Genomic DNA, 21473 nt, shown 5'->3' on the forward strand with positions numbered 1-21473 from the left:
CCACACAGTTATGAAGTGGCAAAACTGGGATTCACACCTGTTTTGGGTAACTCTTGTTACTGTGCCTGGGCGATAGAATGTATGATCAGGATGAAAGGATTTTGTAGTCACACATTTATAATATGTATGTCTTTCCTGGTTACACAACATGTCACACCAATGGTGTGGTGTAGGATATGCACAAATACAAGTTCGGTGGACCTTAAATTAATGCAAACAGTGACCTCCCTTGGAATAGCAACCTCCACATTTCCTCAGACAATGTTCTCAGGAGAAGTCAAGAATTTTACATATAATATAAACTCAAAAGTATTCTAATTTATTAAACTACCAATCCTGGCTAACCCACCTCACCAAAAAGAATTAATTTGCATCACTCTTTTACCAGAAAAATGTCCACTGTGGGATGTTATCTTTTATACCAGGGGTTGGCCCACTGACCAGCTTGCCACCTGTTTTTGTTCAGCCTGTGAATTAAGGGTTTTTACATCATTAAATGTTTTTCTAAAAAAACCAAAGGAAAAGGAATATTTCATAACATGAAAATTATATGAAATTTAAGTTTAATGTGTTTAATAAATAATAAATAATAAAGTTAATAAATAACATGAAAATTGTATGAAATTTAAGTTTAATGTGCTTAATAAATCATAATAAAGTTAATAAATAAGTTTAATAAATAAACTTTTATTGGAACACAGCCCTACTCATTTGTTTGCATGTTGTGTATAGCTGTTTTGGCACATCTGAGTTGAATAGTTGTGACAGAGAGCATATGGCTCTCAAAATCTAAAAGATTTACTATCTGGTACTTTACAGAACAAGTTTGCTGACCCTGTTCTACACTATTTGGTGGCTAGAAGTGAAACTAGGAGCATTGGCTTTCTATGGCTTTGTTTTATAAAAACCATTAAAATCCAATGCAAATAAGATGTACACTCAAATACTAATGTGCATTTATGCCTTGTTTGTACCTGCTAGATTATCTTCTCTACTTTTAAAATAACACTGTCTTGAAACTTATTTTTCCAGTGTTTGTTCCAGTAATAAACAGACAAAGGGGTGCAAGAAGCGAATTCATATTGGGACCGAGTTATTCTTTGGAAAGCAATTTTCCAGGTAGGATATTAGTAGAGTAATGGTGATCTAGGAGTGTACAGTTTAGAAATCACTATTGTACACCAAGTCACATTTAATCTTGATTTAATTTAACTTTTTGAGATCATATTATTATTATTCTCTTTTGATTGCACATAGGAAACTGAGGGTGTGTGAGATTCTTTGACTTGTTCAAGATCCCCAAATCAGTAACGATCAGAACCCAGACTCAGACACTGTGGTTACTTCCTTTCCTTTTTCTTTTTTTGGGGGGAGAGGAGAAACTTCATTGTTAAAAGGAGACATTTATGTTTTTACATCTATGAGCAATACAAATATTTTTGGTATCAGAAAAGTGATGGAAATTTACTTAAAATAACAGCTTTTAGAATTTTGATTTTATTTTTGGATGTTTTTGTTTACAGTGTTTTTTTTTTTTGAAGCAACATCCTTTTATCACCATAATTGCCAATATTTCCTTGTTGCCAGTTAAATTGTCAGCACTGAAATAGATTTTGCAGGTAGTGGCATATGTGAGTGTATACTAAAATGATTTTTACTTATACAGGTAATATAACTATGAACAAATATGTTCATTTGATTATAGAAAAATGCCCATTTCAGTATTTTTCTGAATGAAAACCAATATTTTAAATGAACAAAATATATTAAAAAGAAAAAAATGTCGCAAGACATATGATTGAATTTAACAGGGTCCTAATAAGTGCTTTGTTTGGATTTGTAGTTTACTTAAATCCTATAAAGTTATTTATTTTTCCCACTCAAAAATATTAATACTGAATAGATGCAAGCACTGTGTCAGGTATTGGTGATGGGAGGTTATCCTGTGCTTTTATTAAGTTCATGGTATATGCACAGGAGCTAATAATTACAATATAATTCAGGTTGATATGTGCCACCATGGAAATCTATGTGAAAATGCTATGGCTACTAATTAAGTCTGATTAGAAAACAAGAATACTGTCAGAGGGTCAGTGGAAACATTGGGTGAATGGATGGTTCCATCTAGGTAGAAAATGTAGAAGAGAATATAAAAGGGAAGTTTAGGTGATTGAAAGCAAAAAAACAGATGAGAGAGTTGGGGTGTGGAGAAGTTAGTGAGTTTGGTTTGGACAAGTTGAACCACTAATTGTCTGGTGAGAGCTAATATAAGAAAACATGGTTGCAGTATTTTGTGACAAGTATTGTGATCAGTAGCATGGTGTACCAACAGGAAACAGAAGATGGGCACTAACTTTTACCAAGTGAGGAAATCCAGAAGAGATTCCTGAAAGAAGTCACCTCTGCAGAGATACTTGAAAAAAAGAGTTATCTGGATAAGATGGGGAGACAAGAACCATCATATGTGACTTTGTAGATGCTATATGACTCTAGGGGATTCTGTTCACATAGACTCAGATGTGAATGGAGTTCCCCTGGAGTTCTTCAGTGCTTATCCTGTGCAACCATACATACATGCTGGTCCTACATGGGAATGGATATTTGGTGTTCTGTAGAAAGGAATGGGAGAGTGTGTGTGTGTTCCTGGAAGACTAGGCCACAAGAGAAGATAAGGGCTCTGAGGAAGGAGAAAGCATGATATGGTCAAGCAGTGAAAAATAGATTTTAGTTTCTGTCATAGAGTGAAAGAATGTGGTGGTGAAGTAGGGGAGAAAGGACCAGAACTAAAGCTACAGTGGTAAGTATGGACTAATCACCCAGAGAGTTGAAGTCAAATAGGATGTTGGGGCTAGAGATGGAGAGAAGTGAATAAACAAATATAGCAGGAACAGATATAGGAGACAGGCTTGAGATGCTTATAGGAAATTCTAGAAAGTGATATCTAATTAAAAAAATAAGAGCAAACACTTTGTGTTTATTATGTTTCAGGGACCGTTCTAAAAACTTTACATATATTATATAAAAAAACCCTTTATATATACTAAAGCATTTAATTGGAAAAAGAATCCTATGGAGTAGGTAATGTTATTTACCAACCCCCTCCCCCAATTTTACAGATAAAACTGTAAGACAGAGAGAGCTTAGGTGACTTCCCCAAGATCATCCAGCCCAGGTTTTCTGGTTCAAGTCCATGCTCTTAACTATCACGTTCCTCTGCCTTACAATAAGAAGTCAAAATAATAGAACTGACTGGAGATCAGGCATGAGGGGGCTGTAGGTATAAATCTGGAAATCATCAGTGGAGAGAAAGGAAAGACTCAGAGAGTCTGGTGCCCTGCAAGTGAAGGGAAAAGCTTTATAATAGGAACCAGTGGACAACCTCAAGGGCAGCACAGTATTCTATTTAAAGAAGTTACTGGTCTTCACAGGCTTTAATAATAGAGGTAGAAGACCTTAGTAGAAGCAATCTTAGAAGGATGATGGGGGCAGATGTTAGCACATACCGGATTGAAAAGTGGATGTGCGCTAGAAGTAATTGAGGGAGTCAAGATAGATGTTGATGGAAGTAGAAGAGGGGGCATTATCTAGAGGAAGGTTGGTCAAAAAGGGGGGCAGATATCTATCCTATCTATCTATCTATCTATCTATCTATCTACCTATCATTTATCTCAAGGTGATATGCCACCACAGTTTGTGCATCAACAGGTGGGGTACTTTTGATACTGGCTATATATTAGTTTCATCATAGTGCCATCTTTCTGATGTGCCAGTCAGAAATGAAGGGTCTTTCTGCTTTAACTACTTCTAGCATACCCACCTCATGCATGGAATGGAGAGTAGTGCCTAGAGAGCTGTGCAAAGTCCCCAAGTTTGCTTAGAGTTCCTTCTTCCTTTTGCTTTTAAAGGTCTACCTCATATCAGTTCCTACTGCTATTCCCTCTTCACTTGGCTCCCTTTTCTCATTTTGTTCCATATGCACAGTTGACTCTGGAACCAACTTGGTAACTCTGTAGGGTACACTGCTTTTGGCTGTGGCCCCTTGGCACTACCTGTCCTACAAAAGGTCCTCCTAGTACTACTGGTAAAGCTCACAATAGTCCTCACAAAGAAAGTGATGAGTCACTGGAGTAATTTCTAGGCATGCTTAGAGATTGAGGGGAAAAACCCCGTAGGATGGAGGTATTTTGTCTACTTGATTACTGAATTCATATCCAGGGCCTTCTCAAATCTTTACTTTTTTTTTCTCTTACTTATAAAATTTATGTTGTTGACTCCTATTCTTTCAATCAATGGAAAAATAAAACATGAATGAAAAAGTTACATCTTTCTTAAACACTATGTCTGGCTTGTCTATGTATGTATGTATGTGTGTGTGTATCTGTCTGTCTAATCTATTAATGTGTGATCATCATCTACCAGTCTATCAGTCAGTCAGCTGTCTATCTCATGTTAAGTTATTGGAAAGTAGGAGCTTTTTTTCCCTTGAGTAGTCACTGATAAATTGTGTTTTTAGGAACATGCTTTTGTTCCACAAATTTTAACTGTTGATGTAAAAAGAAAAGAGATTTATAACCAGAGCCTGTGATTCTGTTAGTCTAGAAAGGTCCATGTTAAGGTTGAAAAAATTATCTCAACAATGTTTTACAGTGACAGTCAAAAGCAAAGAGATACCTTCTGCACTGTGAAAGTTTTCAGTTGTGAATGATCAATATTGGATATTTGTGAAATGTATCTATGAAGAAAAATTTAATTGGCAAAACTCTCTGAAGTCTTACTATTTTTTAAATGTATATTTTCGAGGTGCCTGGGTGGCTAAGTCAGTTGGAAGGCTGCCATGTCCTGATCTCAGGGCTCAGGTCACAATCTTAGGGTCCTGGGATCGAACCCTGCATTGGGCTCCTTACGCAACAGGGAGACTGCTTCCGGATTTTCTCTTTCCATCTCTCCATCTCTCTCTCAAGTAAATAAATACATCTTAAAAAAATAAATATATTTTTAGTGTAGTCCTTTTTCCCCCCACTCTGCATTTTATTTGATTTTCTTGCCTCTATCTTCTACATCTTTATTGTGCTTTTTCTGTTGCCTCTTCCTCCTTGTGTTCTTTGTAATTTAGTTTTCATTTCCGAAATGGCTTTGTTGTTTTCTTTTTCTTTTCTTTTTTTTGGGGGGGGAGGGATCCTGTGTGCTGTCAGTTCTTGTTGCATGCTATCACTTCCTCTCATCTGGCCATCTGCTCGCTGAGTTTGGGTATTTCTCCTTTATAGTTTCAACTGCTACATAAAAATTTAAGACTCTCAGTTGGAATGTTAGATTATACTTCTTATCTATTTTGAGTCCGTGTTTTTCTGGTGTTTTCACTGTAAAGGAGCTATTTTACTCTTTTCTATCTTTTAAATTTTTCTCATAGGATCTTGGTGTGAATGTAGAGCATATTGCTTTGTTGTTAATCATATTTTAATGAGATAGATTTTTGTGCTATCTACAGGAGGTTCCTGTGGAGGCATAAGGCCAGGGTGGATCCCTGGGCTTCCCAGCTCAAAGTCATCCTCCTCTGTGACCCTAATGCAAAACCTCAAATCTGGCCTTCCTGTGTGGTTCCAACTTTTAAAATTATTGTGTTTTTATTCAAGTATAATTAACATACAGCATTATATTAGTTTTGGGTAGACAATGTAATGATTCAACACTTCCATTCATCACTGGGCGCTCATTGTGGTAAGTGTATTTTAATCCCTTTCACTCCTCCTCTTCCTCCTCCTCCCCTCTGGTCACCACCAGTTTGTTCTCTGAAGGTAAGTCTGCTTTTTTGTCTCCTTTTTTCTTTGCCGATTTGTTTTGTCTCTTAATTTCCACCTATGAGTGAAATCATATGGTATTTGTCTTTCTCCGACTCTTTATTCTTTCTACCCCATCACTGGGCAGCAATTATTTGAAGTTTTCTAATTTTCTGTTTCCTGGTTTCCCTGAGAATAAAGTTTACATGTTTATTCTCCTTGCTGTTCTTTGTGATGGGCAGATTCAGTGCTATGCTGCTCCTGTGTTCCCACCAGAATCAAATCAGTGTAATGTAGTGCTTGTTAGTCCTCAAATTTATTTGGGCCCCAAACTTGATTCTCCATTTCCCAGATCTGCAAACTTGTTCCCAAGCCACAACTAAGGTGATAAATAACACTTAGTTTGAAGAAATATGGGGATAAATATGGAGATTAAAACAGATTGTTTTTTATTTTATGTTTGTATCTCTTTTCTCCTATGTGAAAAATATTACTTCCTAATGACATTTCCTATTTACTGTATTTTAAAAGTAGCAGTCACAATATTTCTACTAAAAATAATATAGCTGAATGCAGCTTGTGATTTCGTGGCAGTTCTTTTGTCTTTTATATACATTCCCAGAGGAAGATACATTTGAAATATAATATTTTAACAGTCACTTGATGGGATTCTTCTCCATGTAATCATACCATCAATTTGATACACTATTAAATACATCTGTTTCAGATTGTTCTCTTTATAGAGTATTCCTTTTAAAATCTATTTGTTTTAAGTTACATAAAAACATTTATATGGTTCCAAAATTAGAAGAGTAAACAAAGTATATTCAGAGACACAGCTTTCACCTTTGTTGCCTGTACCCTATTCTTTTCCTCTCCACTTTATTCATTTTTGGTTTATTCACCAATTTCTGCTCTTTGGTAAATAAACATATTTACATCTTCCTACCTCCATTCTTAGATAAAAGCTGTCATATAATAAATACTGTCCTGGGTTTTGATTTTCCACTTGACACTATATCCTGGAAATCATATCCTCACATAAAAGCAGTGTATAAAGTTCTCTCTCCCTCTGTTCTTCTCCCTGTCCCTCTCTTCTGCTTTTCTTCTCTCCCTTCCTCCCTCTACTTTCTTTTTCTTTTCTTCTTTCTTTTTTAAAACTGAGGTATAATAACATATATACAGCAAGGTGCACAAATCCAAATTGTTCAATTCTGGGAATTTTTTACTATGTGATCACTACCAGATCAAGATACAGAAATTTATCCCCATCCAAAATGCTCCCTTTTGTTACTTCCCAGTCAGTATTTTGCAAAGGAAACCACTTCCTGATGTCTATTTTCGTGGATTGGTTTTGCCTAATGTAGACATTTGAATAAAAAGTCTTTTATGTCTGGTTTCTAACATCATGGCTGTGAATTTATTCGTTCTCTTCCGGTGTTGTGTCATATTTGATAGTATGATTACACAACAACTTATTATTCAGTCTGTTATTGATAGAAAAATTTTTCTAAATTTCTGAGAATATTTTAGTTTCATATGCATGTCTATTTTTTTTTTTTTTTAAAGACTAGGTCTTCATGCACTGAATTGCATAAACATCTTGTGAAATATATATCCATGAATGTATTTCTAGAACCTTTACTCTGTTAGGCTGGCTTGTGTCTACGCTTCCACTGCTTTACTTCTTGAATACTAAAGCTTCAGATTATCTTGAAGTCAGGTAAAGGAATCCCCAGCTTTGCTCCTTAAAAAAGAAAATTGTTTTGACTCTTTTCCTATAAATGTTAGAAATAGTGTGTTGTTTATTAAAAAATGCTAGGATTTTTTACTAGGATTGTATTGAATCTACAGAGCAGTTTGGGGAAAACTGACAGCACTATATTGAGTCTTCTAATCCACAAACACTGTATATCTTTCCATTTATTTAGGTCTTTGACCCAATTGTTACTGCTTTGTTAAGGGCACATATTTTGCTCAAGTTGTACCTGAGGTGTTATTATAAGTAGTACATTTTTAAATTTTTCAATTTCCAGTTTTTAATTGTGTGTTCAAATACAATTGACTTTTGAACATGGATCTTCTATCTTATGATCTTGCTAAGCTCAGTTCTTAGTTCCAGGGTTGTTTTTTCCCCAGATTCAGTGGGATTTCCACTCTGACAATCATGTTGTCTGAGCATAGGTCACAATCTGTATGGCTGTATTTCTTTCTTGCTTATTGAATTGGCCAGGAATTACCTCTTTTATGCTCATACTTTTCATGTGTAATTTAGGTGTTGATCAACGATTGAGGAAAATTTACATGCAGATCATGGGCTTTCTTTCCCAGGGCTCCCTTCTCTTTGTGCTTTTAATCTAAAAGTTTTAATCTAAAAGCTCCTGTGGTTGCCCAGATACCAGACTCTCTCTCCATAGTCCATTAAGACCAGTGTATTTCTGGCAGAGGTCTAATCCTCTGCTTACCGGAAACTGGAAAGCAACCGCAGGGCAAGGGCCAGATGAAAAGGATAAAGCTTACTACCTGTACCTTCTTTTCCACGTGCATCACAGCACTTCAAATCCTTGCCTGCACTCATTCCCCCTCAATTCTTGCAGTGACTTTAACATATTTTGTCCAGGTTTTGTAATTTTTTCAGTGGGATGGATTAGTTTGCTATCAGCTACTTCATTACGACGGATACCAGAAGCTTTTAAGTGTACTTTTATGTGAAAGAAAGAAGGAAGATAGTAAAGCTGGTATTAAGGATTTATTTATACAAATGACTTGCAGCCTTTTCCTTTTCTGTAGGAATCAGGCTGTGACTATTGAAAGTGTTTGGAAACACCAGCCAGGCTGAGGTGTGGCTGATTTGGTATCTGCGGCATGGACATTGTTTGTCACCATGGTACGGTGGTTACAGTTTCCAAAGTGGAACCCTAAATAAGACTACGTACACAAGATACACCACTCTAGTTTTTTCCTTGAATTCCTTGAATTTCCTGATAACATGTGTGCTTGGTGTCACCACCTTTATCTTGCTCTTAAGAGTCCAGGACAGGCACTTTGGGGATCCCTGCCAACACCCCACTCTTTTATTGCCCTAGGCAGTGACTCAAGAAGTATTAATCAGAATGATTCTTACAAAATGTTGCTGATTCCTCTCTATCTGAAATGTCTATTGCCATTTAAAATTTTTATTTCTAACCTTGAGGCTCTCACCATTTCTACTATGCCAGCAAGTGTTATCCTTTGATGCACTTTCCCCCTAACCAAGCTCCTCTGAGTTTCGATCAGGACATGTTTAACACTTTCTGATTTGTTTCACGCCTTTCTTTGATAGACTCAGCATTTACATTTTCAGTTTGATTTCAGACTGGTTTCTCCCTTTCCTTGCTAAATTACTATGTTACCTCCCATGCTCTGGGCCCCAGGTAGAGTATAAATTCTTTTAAGAAAAGGACTTTGTCTTCTATATATTTTGTGCCTACCTCAGATCTTGACAGAATCTGTTGTTTCACAGCTGTTCCATAAATATGCTCACCAGCTAAATTACAGTTTTACATAACATTAACTTTAGTTGCTATAAGTATAGGTTTTCAAGGTTATTTTTTCAGATGTTATTGATGTTCCTAAAATTAAACAGTAAACGATTGAAGCGTAAGAGCTGCTCCAAGGAAACCACAAATATCATTGATATCCGTTGTTCATGTAGTGCTAGAGGACAGATATTACTAATATTTTTCAATGATTCTTAACTTCAGGGATTTATAATTGCAACAGTGAAATAGAATGTACATGAAATTTCAGGAACGTACAACACCAAGCTGTTTCAGAAACAGAGTTAGTGGTGCAGTGTGTCTGCTGCAATTTCTTGTAGGATTGCTGGGCACTTGGGTCATGTTGTGTCATGACGGAAGGAATGCTCATTGTCTTTCTGACATGCCCAGCAGCCCTTGCTTGTGATCCTTTAATCTTCTGCTGTTGGCCTCGTGGGCAGATAAATTATAGTAGAAGAGTATAGACATTTATAATGAGACTCAATTTGCTCTGAAAATGAAGACCATAAGTGAATGTTTTTCTTCTTGTATTTCCTGATAGGACTTCAAATCGAGAGACAAAATAAATGTTAGAAACATCTAGAAGTTAGTCAAAGAAATTGAAAGTGATCACAAGCTCTTTGAATTACATCTGTGTTAACATTGAGGCCTGTTCCTTATTCTCTCCATGCTGAGACTTCATTTTTTTTGTCAGAGATTAATGTTCCCTCTTTCTTCATACAGAAGATTAAAGAGGGCATATGAATATGAAACATGTGCTTTTCATTAATCAAGGTTTTAATTCATCTTCTTTAGACATCAAAAGGCATAAATCATGGTGTGGAGTGTTAGAATTATATAATACAACTAGTATGAAGTGGGTAGCTTTATTTGCAATTTATTAAATGTATTTGGAAGAAATGCATTTCTTCTCATAGTCTATGAGGAGTTTGGTGATGGGTGATGATACTTACCCAACAGGAATTATTTGGTTTCTTTTAATAGAGGCCTAAACTTTCCTTTTCTTGGGAAAAACAGAGAGTTTGGTGGGAGGAAGCAGTGGCCATGTGGAGGGAAGAAGGTGTGCCAGGTGAAGGAAAATGTAGCTAATTTATTGTGTAATACAGTTAGAATTGTAGTGCTATAAATGATAAGAGAGATGATCTACTCCTGATCTTTGTGTTCCAGATGAAGAAAACTGATGTTTAGAGTAGAATTGGTGGGGTGGGTTTGGGGGGTGCCTGGGTGGCTCAGTTAGTTAAGTGTCTGCCTTCGGCTCAGGTCATGATCCTGGAGTCCTGGAATCGAGTCCCGCATTGGGCTCCCTGCTCAGTGGGGAGTCTGTTTCTCCCTCTGACCCTTTCCCCACTCATGCTCTCTCTCTCTCACTCTCTCTGTCAAATAAGTAAATAAAATATTAAAAAAAAAATAGAGTAGAAGTGGACTTGCATGAGATCACACCTCAGCCAGGTAAAGTGTTCTTTATCACCCCAGAACTGTCACAACCCACACTCAGTACTCAGGCTGCTCTTCAAGAGTAGGGAGTTTCCGCAGCCCCCCAGAATACAAAGAATAGCTTCATGGGAGGAGTTCCTGCTGAGGGTATTTGTTCCATGAGCTAGGGGAACAAGAACATTCATACTTAGTTTTTAAAGGTCTTTATGACAAGGTCAAGCAGGGTCAAATGAACACTATCAAGGAGCCTCATTCTCATGCAAGCTGTCTGCCAGCTCCCTTCTAGCTACCTGTTCTCATACCTGGTGAGCTAGTTCCCTTCTGCTAAACCAGCAGCACAGCTCCTGTGAGATTGCTCAGAGGGAAAAGTGAAGGTAAATACAATAGCAATTCTAACACTGCTGAATTTTGCTGACTAGGGCCAGGTGGTTTTGACATTGTAAATAAAGGCAAAGTCGTTTAAATTTTTACAATGTCTGGTATTTTGAAAATCTGTGGTAATTACAAAAACAACACCAGACCAAACCAGAAATGGTTGAAAAATATTTAAATGTCACCAAAGGAATCTTCTCTCACTCCACCCTTCCTTTTTCTGCTCCATGGTACCACCGGTATCTGATTAATAAGATTCCAGCTCTTTTGCTGTGTGTACATAAACAAAAGAATGACGATTTTACTCTGTTTTTATAAAAATGAAGCTGTACCTATTACACTTGATTTTTAACCTCAGTAATATTCTTGGATTGCAGCACATATCAAGAACTAACTATATACGATTCCATAGTAAGATTAGTCTATTATGCATTATAACATTTCTGTGTTGGAGAACATAAAACTTGGCTTTGGTTTTTTTACTTACCAGAAATACTGGACTGAATATTCTATACCTATCTCTGTGAACATGTGTGATCATTTCCTTAAGCTAAGTCTGTACAGGTTGACTTTTTTTGTTAATACATTAAGGCATTGAAAATTTTTCTAGGTCAAGTCAGTTCATCTTGGGGATTTGCTATAGAGGTGAGAACCAGGGTAAAAAGATAGATCTATGTAGAAGTCCTAAGTGTTCTCTGTTCCAAAAATCTACAGGGATAAAGAAACGAAAATAATGAGTTTCTCTTACTCATTTTGGTGTTCACTCAAAGTGGCTCTGAGCCAGGGCTTGTCAAGATAATAATAAGACTTGATGATTAGCTAAAAGGACTTAACAGGATTTAGAAAAACTGTTACACTCACAGTTATGGTTTATTGTAGCGAAAGGATACAGATTAAAATTAGCAAATGTGAAAGGTGAGTGGATGAAGTTCAGGAGAAACCAGACATAAGCTTGTAGGTGTCTTCAGCGCAGTCACATGGGTTTGCCTCATCTCCCCAGTGATGATGTGTGACAACACGTAGGAAGTATTGTCAACCAGAGGAGCTGGCCAGAGTTATGGTGTCTAGAGTTTTTACCTTTATAATGTTTCAGGTTAGTTTTATAGGCATGTAGCACCCATGTGATTAACCTTAGCTACGCAGTTCTAACTCTCCAGAGGTAAAACTATTACAGCATAACCTAGGACCTCAGGCATACAAAAACAGGCATTTACTGCAAGTCACATCATTAGCTAGCATAAACCATCTGGTCAAATGGACACAGCCTGACCAAGGCCTTGGGAATATAGGACACTTTTACCAAGTAGGATATTCCAAGGACCCAGAGGTTATCTCCTGGGAGCTGGCCAAAGCCCGATCCTCCTAGGTCAGGCCTTTCTTTGGAATGTGCAAGGCTGGGGCAACAGGGCCTGAGTTAAACCTTTACTGCACCGTTGCCATATACTTTACCAGAGTAATTTTGTGACTGTATGTCTTGATCCACTTGAAAGGAAGGAGATATTAGGACTATTTGGAATATGTTTATCATTTATTCATTTTAGAACTAAGCAATTTCTATTACTTCATATAATGGAGGCATAATGTGTATGGTAGAACCAGTGTTTGACTAGGCTGACATGACTTGATTTGAGTCTTAGTATAAGCAAGTCATGAATTTGAGTCTGAGAGACTCATCATCCCAATAAAGATCAGTGGTTTGTATGTGGAAGCAAAGTAGGACCTTCCAGAGATGAAAAGGCAGTGATGGGAGTTTGAAAAAAGATGGACTTTTGAGGTATTGGTCTTGGTTTGGAGGGAAAGAAGTGACATTAGCAAATGTTCAATGTCCGATACCAATTAATGTTTATTTAAAAACCACAAACATTTCCTTTATACTTACTATATGCAGGTACCATGATGTTCAAGTAGGGACAAGACCAACAACTGGTAGAGTTTCAAGGGAGCAGGTGTTTTAACATTATACAACTTTGGCAACTCTATCAGTGACCCAGTTCTAAGGAGAGTGATGCTTCTGGATAAGAATATGATTTCTTGGTTACATTGATAGATAGCAGACAGAGAATGCAGAAATTGTAAATCCTACTCTTAAAGGGAAAAAAAAAAGGATCTAGCTATGAAGTGGTAGACTATAAAGTAGAAACTTAGATGAAGAATAATAAGAAGAGAAGGTAAAGTTTTAATCACAGGAGGCTGGGTCACAAGACAGGGAATTAAACTACTGACAAGCTGAACTTTTCTATTAGCATGGAACCAGAAATAAGCTTGAGTCCAGACTCTTCTATTCGCTGTATAGGGAACAGTTTGGTCTCAGAGTCTGGGAGGGACTTAGTGGCTCCATTTGTAGATTGGAGCTATTCAGGGACCAAATGTGAATGACTTTCAGGATGGTGAATTTGCTTTTGTTTTATGAAAAAGAAATGAATGCTTTACTTATTAAGTGACTAAAAATAAAAAAAAATGGGAGATAGGAAAATATAGATCCAGTTGACTTATGGAAGGAAGGGAGGTTGGTGGTGTGAGTTGATCGGTGATAAAATGGAAAACAGGAAAAAAGAGTTTCCTTAAGTGTGGTAATTTTAGGTGGCTTGTTAAAGAGAGAAGCTCTGCTCAGTGGACAGCAAGCAGTCCCAATTCTATTCTCGTTTATTTTCAGAAAGATCCATTTCTCCTGTTATGGGTTGAACTTAGTCTCCCTCCCTGAAAAATGAAGAAAGATGTATTGGAGTCCTAATCCTTAGTGTCACAGAATGTGACCTTATTTAGAAATAGGGTCTTCACGGAGGTAATCAAGTTAAAATGAGGTCATTGGAATGGGCCCTAACCCAATGTGACTGGCATCCTTATAAAAAGGAAGGAAGATGAGGTGAAGAAAGAGGGAGAAGATGGCCATCTACAAGCCAGAGGGAAATGTCTGGAACGAATCTGCCCTCAAAGCCCTCAGAAGGAAACAGTCCTACTGACACCTTGATTTGGGACTTTGGGATTCCAGAAATGTAAGAACGTGAGGCAATGCATCTCTGTTGTTCAAGCTGCCCAGTCTTTGCTACTTGTTATGACCCCATCAGACTAGAGTACTTCCCTTAGCTGCTTCTATTGCCTTTCTTATCCCTGACCTTTAACACCAAGGGCAGATTTTCTATCTTGAATCTTTGTCATATCTATCAGGCCCCTTTAAAATAAATGTTTTTGAGTCAATACAATAGATCAAAAAGATGTCATATTGGGTAGGTGGCAGGTAAAATATGCCCTAGGGGTCAATGAAGAAGAAAAATTAAGAATACATTAAGTTAAAGAAAAAAAAGAATATATTAAGTAGAACAAAGACCATTCTGAAAACACAGAACCATTCAAGGCTTTTCAATTTTAAGTAGGTTGCTGGTTGGGATAATAACAAAGAAGGAGAAAGAGAGAAGTGATTTTAAAATCTTTGTCCTGGAGTAGTTTGTTCCTTTACTGAATAAATGACTGAAACAGTCCTCTATTATATTAGCAATACATTACTGATAAGTTTTGACATGTAGTGATTTTAGTTTTGTTATTGTCAATCTGAAATAATATTTTTGAACAATTTTCCTTCTTATTTACAGTAGTTCTTGCTTTATATAGTTCACTTGTAAAAATTTATGGTGGTTTGTTCCTTTTTGTCAACATAAATTTCTCTCTTTGTGCTGTTTAAGTCTTTGTGTGTAATTGGTATGTGTCCCTTGGTTACTTTTTATTTCTGTATACCTGATAAATATACCACCATCCTCTTGTTTTTGACATGAAGTGCTCCCCGCTTGATTCCTAGTGTCTGGTAGACATTCATGTGGTGTGGCCCTGCCTGGTTGACGCAAGAGCTTATTGTTTTCCCACTGCCTCTGACTCTATGAATCATTGTGGCACATGGAAAATTATAATCCCCAGCCTTGACTTCACCCCGTGCTCTTCCTCCCTTCAAGAGTTTACACTGACGACAGGACCTCTCAGGGTGAAATGCACTGGCTTTCTTCCTCAGGCTCCTTCTCCCACCTTCCTGGTTTGGGGTTTCCTTGAAGTTGCAGCCTTTTGATAGGTGTAGGTAGAAATATGGTACTGTTCAAGCCATCTGGGAAGTGGTGGCTCAGAATGGATTGTTGACATGGGAGAGGGACTGTTGCCAGTTTTCCATTAGTGTGGACTCTGACTTTCTGACCCGAGGGTGACAAAGCTATAATGGACATGATTTTTGTCCCCCTCCATGCATCCTTCTTTTCCAGGTACTCAACTCAGTTTTTCTTTCAGAGAAATATTCCTTCTCTTGCCTGGAGCTGATACAGGGTGGGGATGTGGAAGGAAATGATTCACTGGAGCATCATATTTTCCCAATGTGATGCCTTCGCAAAAACGTCGGTCCACTGAGTCAACAGCCAAGGTATAGCTTTGTATGTCCTTATTCTCCCCAATAGGGGATGTGGCTCTACTCAGTCCCTATAGTGTTGAAGGGGCTCCTCCCCTAGTTCAAGGGAGGAGGCAGATGACTCTGGCACGGCCAATAAGAGGACTGCAGGTTCCCCTGGTCACGGTGACTCATATAAGGTTGGGAGGTGACCCAGGCAGAGCCAATGACACATAGTGGTCTTAGGCTGAGAACAGATAAATGTTCTTCTGCTTTTGAGCCCAGGAGAATAGGACCCTGGAGCTGCTGGGGGCTATGCCTTGAAGCCTGAGATGTATTCAATTCAGCCAACGCCAGAAAACACAACACATGAAGGGGATCTGAGTCTTAGTCATATACAAGCTTCTCCATTAGTCTCTGCCTGAACTTTATGGGAATTTGAGTTGGGTTTCTATTATTTAGAAACAAAGAGGTATTGGCCAGTATAGTGGAAGTGGGATATATATATTGTCTCTCTACCTTTTTTTAGGGCTCGTCACTTATGCCTCTGGTAGCAAAGAGTGACCCATGGGTCAATAATTATTTCTCATTCCTATTTTAACAACATTAGTTGAAATTCCTTCTTGGCTCATCGAATGCATTAATAGTAAGCTCTGCTTTTCTCTTTCTGGTCCTTATAAATGTTTAGTGAAAGATTGAGGGAGAGTTAGTGAAGGACTCTTAGATACTCTTTAAACTGGAAATGGTAATGGTGATGGCTGAGCTCTATCATATTCTCATTTGACAATCTTTCCCAGTCATCTCATGCTGATCCTTATTAATTAGCCTTCTTTAGTTTAGCTGCAGATAGCAAAAAATACTAGTGAGAATAGATTAATCTAATTATGATCAATTGATTAAAATTTTTTTCTTCCAAATTTTTACTTAAATTCCAGTTAGTCAACATATTAACATTAGTTAATGTTAACTAGTGTAACATTAGTTTCAAGAGTAAAATTTAGTTATTTATCACTTATATACAACACCCCATGCTCATCATAAGTGCCCTCCTTAATACCCATCACCTAACTGGCCCATCCCTCACTCATCTCCTGCCATCAACCCTCGGTTTGTTTTCTGTCATTAAGAGTATTGTATGGTTTGCTTCTCTCTCATTCTCTCTCTCATTCTTTTTTTTCCTTCCCATATGTACATTTGTTTTGTTTCCTGAATTCCACATATGAGTTAGATCATATGGTATTTGTTTTTCTCTGACTGACTTATTTTGCTTAAGCATAATACATTCTAGCTCTATCCATGTCCTTGCAAGTGGCAAGATTTCATTCTTTTTGATGATTGAGTAATATTTCATCATATATATATATATATATATATATATATATATATATATATACCACCTCTTCTTTATCCACTCATAAGTCAATGGACGTTTAAGCACTCTCCATAGTTTGGCTATTGTAGACATTGCTGCTATAAACATGGGGGTGACTGTACCCCTTCAAATCTGTATTTCTTTTCTCTTTTATGTAAGTATCTAGGAGTGTAATTGCTGAATCATAGGGTAGTTCTATTTTTAACTTTTTAAGGAATCTCCATACTGTTTTCCAGAGTGGCTGCACCAGTTTGCATTCCCACCAACAGTATAAGAGGGTCCCCCTTTCTCTGCATCCTCGCCAACATCTGTGGATTCCTGACTTGTTAATTTTAGCCATTCTGACAGGTGTGAGGTGATGTCTCATCAAGATTTTGATTTGTATTTCCTGATGATAAGCATCTTTTCATGTTGTCTGTTAGCCAATTGGATATCTTCTTTGGAAAAATGTCTTCTTATGTCTTCTCCCCATTTCTTGATTGGATTATTTGTCCTTTGGGTGTTGAGTTTGATAAGTTCTAACCCTTGGACACTAACCCTCTATCTGTTATGTCATTTGCAAATATGTTCTTCTCAATTTTCCCTCATGTAATGAGGGTTGGAGTAGGCGATGTCAAGATGGAAGGGTTCTTTATAATGTCATCAGGGAACTGACTTTTATATTTCTGCTCAAATACCTCAAGCATGGATTTTTAGTTTTAAATTTTCAGGGCATTAACACAGAGTTCTAGATAGGGGAGAGAAAGACCAAGGAAAAAACGTGCCAATTGAATGAATCCCTTTGGAGAGCCTTCTTGGAAGCCCTACTGAGTAATTTCTATTTATTTCTCATTGGGTCAAACTGCCACATGGCTTCCTCTAGCTGCAAAGGAGGCTGGAAAGTATAATTATTTAACTGGGAACATAGGTGCTCCAAATAATAACAGTGTTGTTTTGGTAAGAAGAAAGGAAAGAATGTCTATTGGATGGATAGCTTTTCAAGTTTCTTGTATAAGAAGGGACACCTGAATTGCTCAGTCGGTTAATTGTCTGCCTTTGGCTCAGGTCATGATCATGGGGTCCTGAGACTGAGTCTTGCATTGGGTTCCCTGCTCAGCTGGGAGGCTGCTTCTCCCTCAGTCTCTCCCCCTGCTCGTGCTCTTTCTCTCTCACACAAATAAATAAATAAAATCTTTAAAAATACAAGTTTTCTTTATAAGAAGAGTAGACATTGATTAGAAAGGTCGTTGGAAACCTCATCTTACATACTCACTGCTTTGTATCTATTCTTGTATTTTTTGGTTATTATAAATATTCTACACATTTTTGTTATTGTTGTTAGCCTTGTGTCTCTTTTCCACGGTGCTATGTTCTTTGAAGTATCTGAAGCCACCTACAGTCATATGTTAAAGGATACTAGTAGATCACATATTACTATTCTTCAGGTTATCATCTTACATATTTAAACCATGGTTGGAACAGGATGTGCTGGAGCTAGCTCTACTGTCTCTAAGAGTGGGTTGTTAAATTTTCAGGTATTTTCCTAGGCCGGTTGTTAAACATAGCCATCATTAAAAATGTAAATTCTAAAAACTTACCCTGAAATAAATATATTAAATACAAAAGAAAAAATGCCCTAAACTCATCACTTCTTAATTATTTTACTCTATAATTATTATCTATGCTTTGAGGTTATTTATGTTTATTTCATCTACATGGTAGATTAGATGCTAACATGTCTCTGTGTATCTCTTCTCAGTTCTGCATTCTATGATATCATGTTGGTAGCTGGAAGGGGCCAGATTAGGGCTTGAGTTACTGTTTTGTTGATTGTCCACCTAGACTGAAGAAAGTGATAGAGACAATGTTAATAATACAGATTAAACTTAGGTGTGAGGTGTCTAGGTGTTTTATTGTGAATAGCACCAAAAAATTGCGAAAATATTCTTCCAGCATTAGGAAATTATTATCTGACTCAGTAGAGTTGTTCACATGAATGACAAACTGGTGAAGTTTCAAACATCTTAGTAGTTTCACATTTGCCATACTTATTCAAGTCAGAATATTCATATCAGAACTATAGGCAGATAGCCAGTTGCTAATGATTCACCAGCATATCCTGGCTGGAGCTTAATGGGGAAGAAAGTCATGTTCTTGATATCTAAACTAGAGTTGATTTATGTTGGAAAGAAACATCAAAGAACTCGGTTTTTTCATGGTTCAAGGGTCAACACAGCCTATGAGACCCATACTCTAGCTTCTGCCTGCCTCTTATGCTCAAATTGCTTAGGTTCAGACTGCTTCTATAATACTCTGTACTTCGTGAATGGTTTTCTTAAATCAAGTTATTCTTATTTACTACTTCAAGTATTATATGGCTGGCAGATTATATTTAACCATCTGTCCAGTGTGCTGTGGGCTTTTTGGACAATCACTGGTGCCCCCACACTCTGAATCTCCCAAGTCCTTTGCTCTTCAACTACTTACTGGGAGGAGGCTGGGATTTGCAGAGCTTGTCCTCAGCTAAATTTTCAGATGCTCTAGAGAAACCAGGCAAATTTATACTATATCCACCATATTAAGCTGTTTCCTATTGCAGTGTACCTGACTTCTCCAGGTTCTCAAAGATTTATCACTCTAAGGAAAAGTATTCAAAGTAAGCTGAAGTTTGTAGTTAGCTATTTTGAAAATCAGAGAGGCAGTAGGAATCTTTATAACACTGGGCAAAATGAAATTGAACATGGTCCATCAGCTCAGTAAGATAATTTTACTGAATCACTTTTTCTTGCCAGCCATGACATTGTTGGATACTAAGCTGGTGATATTTTTCAAATAAATAGAGAAGAATGTCATCAATTTAGTTTGTCACTCATGTATAATTTGAACAAAGGCTGGTTTGGAGTTTTTCTGTATATTTTTCATGTTGAATAAAGACGACTAAATGAATAGTCAAACAAGAAGAGAGAAGCAAGAGTACAAAGATTTTCAAGTACTTTAGTAGAGCATTTGTAAATGGTTTTGTTTGCCAGTGTTGCTAATTAGTTAACCATTAATGCTGATCTTGTAGGCCTTCACTTGGCAGAGCTCTGTCAGTCACCAGGTGTGTTCGGCTTACTAAAAGCAGTGTAATTGCATAACCTTAAAAATCAGCTGTGATTAAGATTTTTCACTAATTGGATTGGCATTTTTCAAGTAGACTCAATTAGGTATCATGGTATAAATAGATGTAGGCACAATTCTCAAATATTACTCAGTTAAGTTGCATACATGCCTTTTGGAGTGCATTTTTCAGTTATCAAAATATTAGTATTTTACTTCCTTTGAGAGTCATCATCCATTAGTATCTTTGTGCAGTTGTGTTTGCGTGTGTATGTGTGTGTGTGTGTATGTTAGAGGAGGAAATATACTTGGATCTCCTCTTCCTGTATTCGCTAGATCACTGCTCCTTTGAGTCTTGTCTTCTCACCCACTGCTCTTTGCTCTACCACCAGACAAGGCGGTCTTTGCTGAAAGCTGAATCCAGCAGCAAAGTCCATAGTTCTTCCAAGGCAATATAGTTCCTATCTGAAGGACCGTTATGGAGAGGGTTGGTGGAGAACATGGTGGAGGTCTTAAACACATGACGGGGCTTACTTTGTGCTCTTCCTCACTTCCTTTCAAGACTTCACTAAGCTAAGTTCTACAAACAAGAAATTATATTAAGGGAAGACTTTTAAAACTTCCTTCAGAATGCTAACTTTTCTATGGCTCAAAAGAAATAGAAATAGATCCAAGAGTTTCAACCTTGGTCAAATAGGTCCTTTGTGAGTCATCAGTGTTCCCCTGTAACATTTTCTAACCTTATTCCTATGTCCTCAGGTTTACCTTCTCTTTTCATTTCCTCAAGGTGAATCTCTGCTCATCTTCTAGATACCCTTTCCACATGACCAAGTACAGCCTCAGGTCCATTTCTCTTACCCAGTAGTGTATTCCTCAAAGTTTGAGTAATGTAGTCTAGAAATGCACTTTTGAGCCTCGGGAGGATAGGGTAGGATGGTCTCTGAAAGTACTCCAATCTAGGCTAGACTTGAGTCCTCAGAGTTTTCCCCCCTTCACTTTTCTAAAATAAGATGTGGATAGGCCCCTTAATACTATTCTCTTTCTCTGTTTCTTTCTCTCTCTCTCTCTCTCTCTCACACACACACACATAGATGTAGACAATAACACACACCCTCCCAGGACACATATAAATTCTCAGTGATGTGTAGTGTGGTGTAGTATAGTATAAACTCACAAGATGAAGAATATTCCCAACTACATTATAATTTCTGAGGTTATTTATTTCAAAATATACATTTCATAGTATTATACAGAGCATAGTTCGTTCATCTTCATTCATTCCTCTCCATTCCCTCCATTGTGCCCCTTCAGTCCCATTGAAGATAAAAACCAACCAAATGATATATGCCTCTTAAAGAAAGCAATCAGTGACACAAAGCCCTAGCTTGTAAGAGCTTCATTAAACTTTCAGATGAGTTATCAACCACTTCTTTGGGTTCTGTCTGAGCTGGAGAAGTTTAGTTTTTCTGTTTACACCACTCTTCCCCACCAAGCTATCTCCTACTTATTCTTTATACCCACATATTGGAAGCTTTTTGCCAACTCCA

At 37.4% G+C, this 21473-nt stretch overlaps 1 long non-coding RNA gene across 2 annotated transcripts in view; it reads left to right on the forward strand.

Moving 5' to 3' along the window:
* LOC309866419 overlaps nt 1-21473 on the forward strand; it is a 128787-nt gene that overhangs the window by 84299 nt on the left and 23015 nt on the right. For both annotated transcript variants that reach the window (XR_014312642.1, XR_014312643.1), the window contains exon 5: nt 1033-1119. This is a non-coding gene — a long non-coding RNA (uncharacterized lncRNA). The remainder of the gene's footprint in view (nt 1-1032; nt 1120-21473) is intronic.

Source organism: Mustela nivalis (genome assembly GCF_964662115.1).
Source record: "Mustela nivalis genome assembly, chromosome: 6".
NCBI lineage: Eukaryota > Metazoa > Chordata > Mammalia > Carnivora > Mustelidae > Mustela > Mustela nivalis.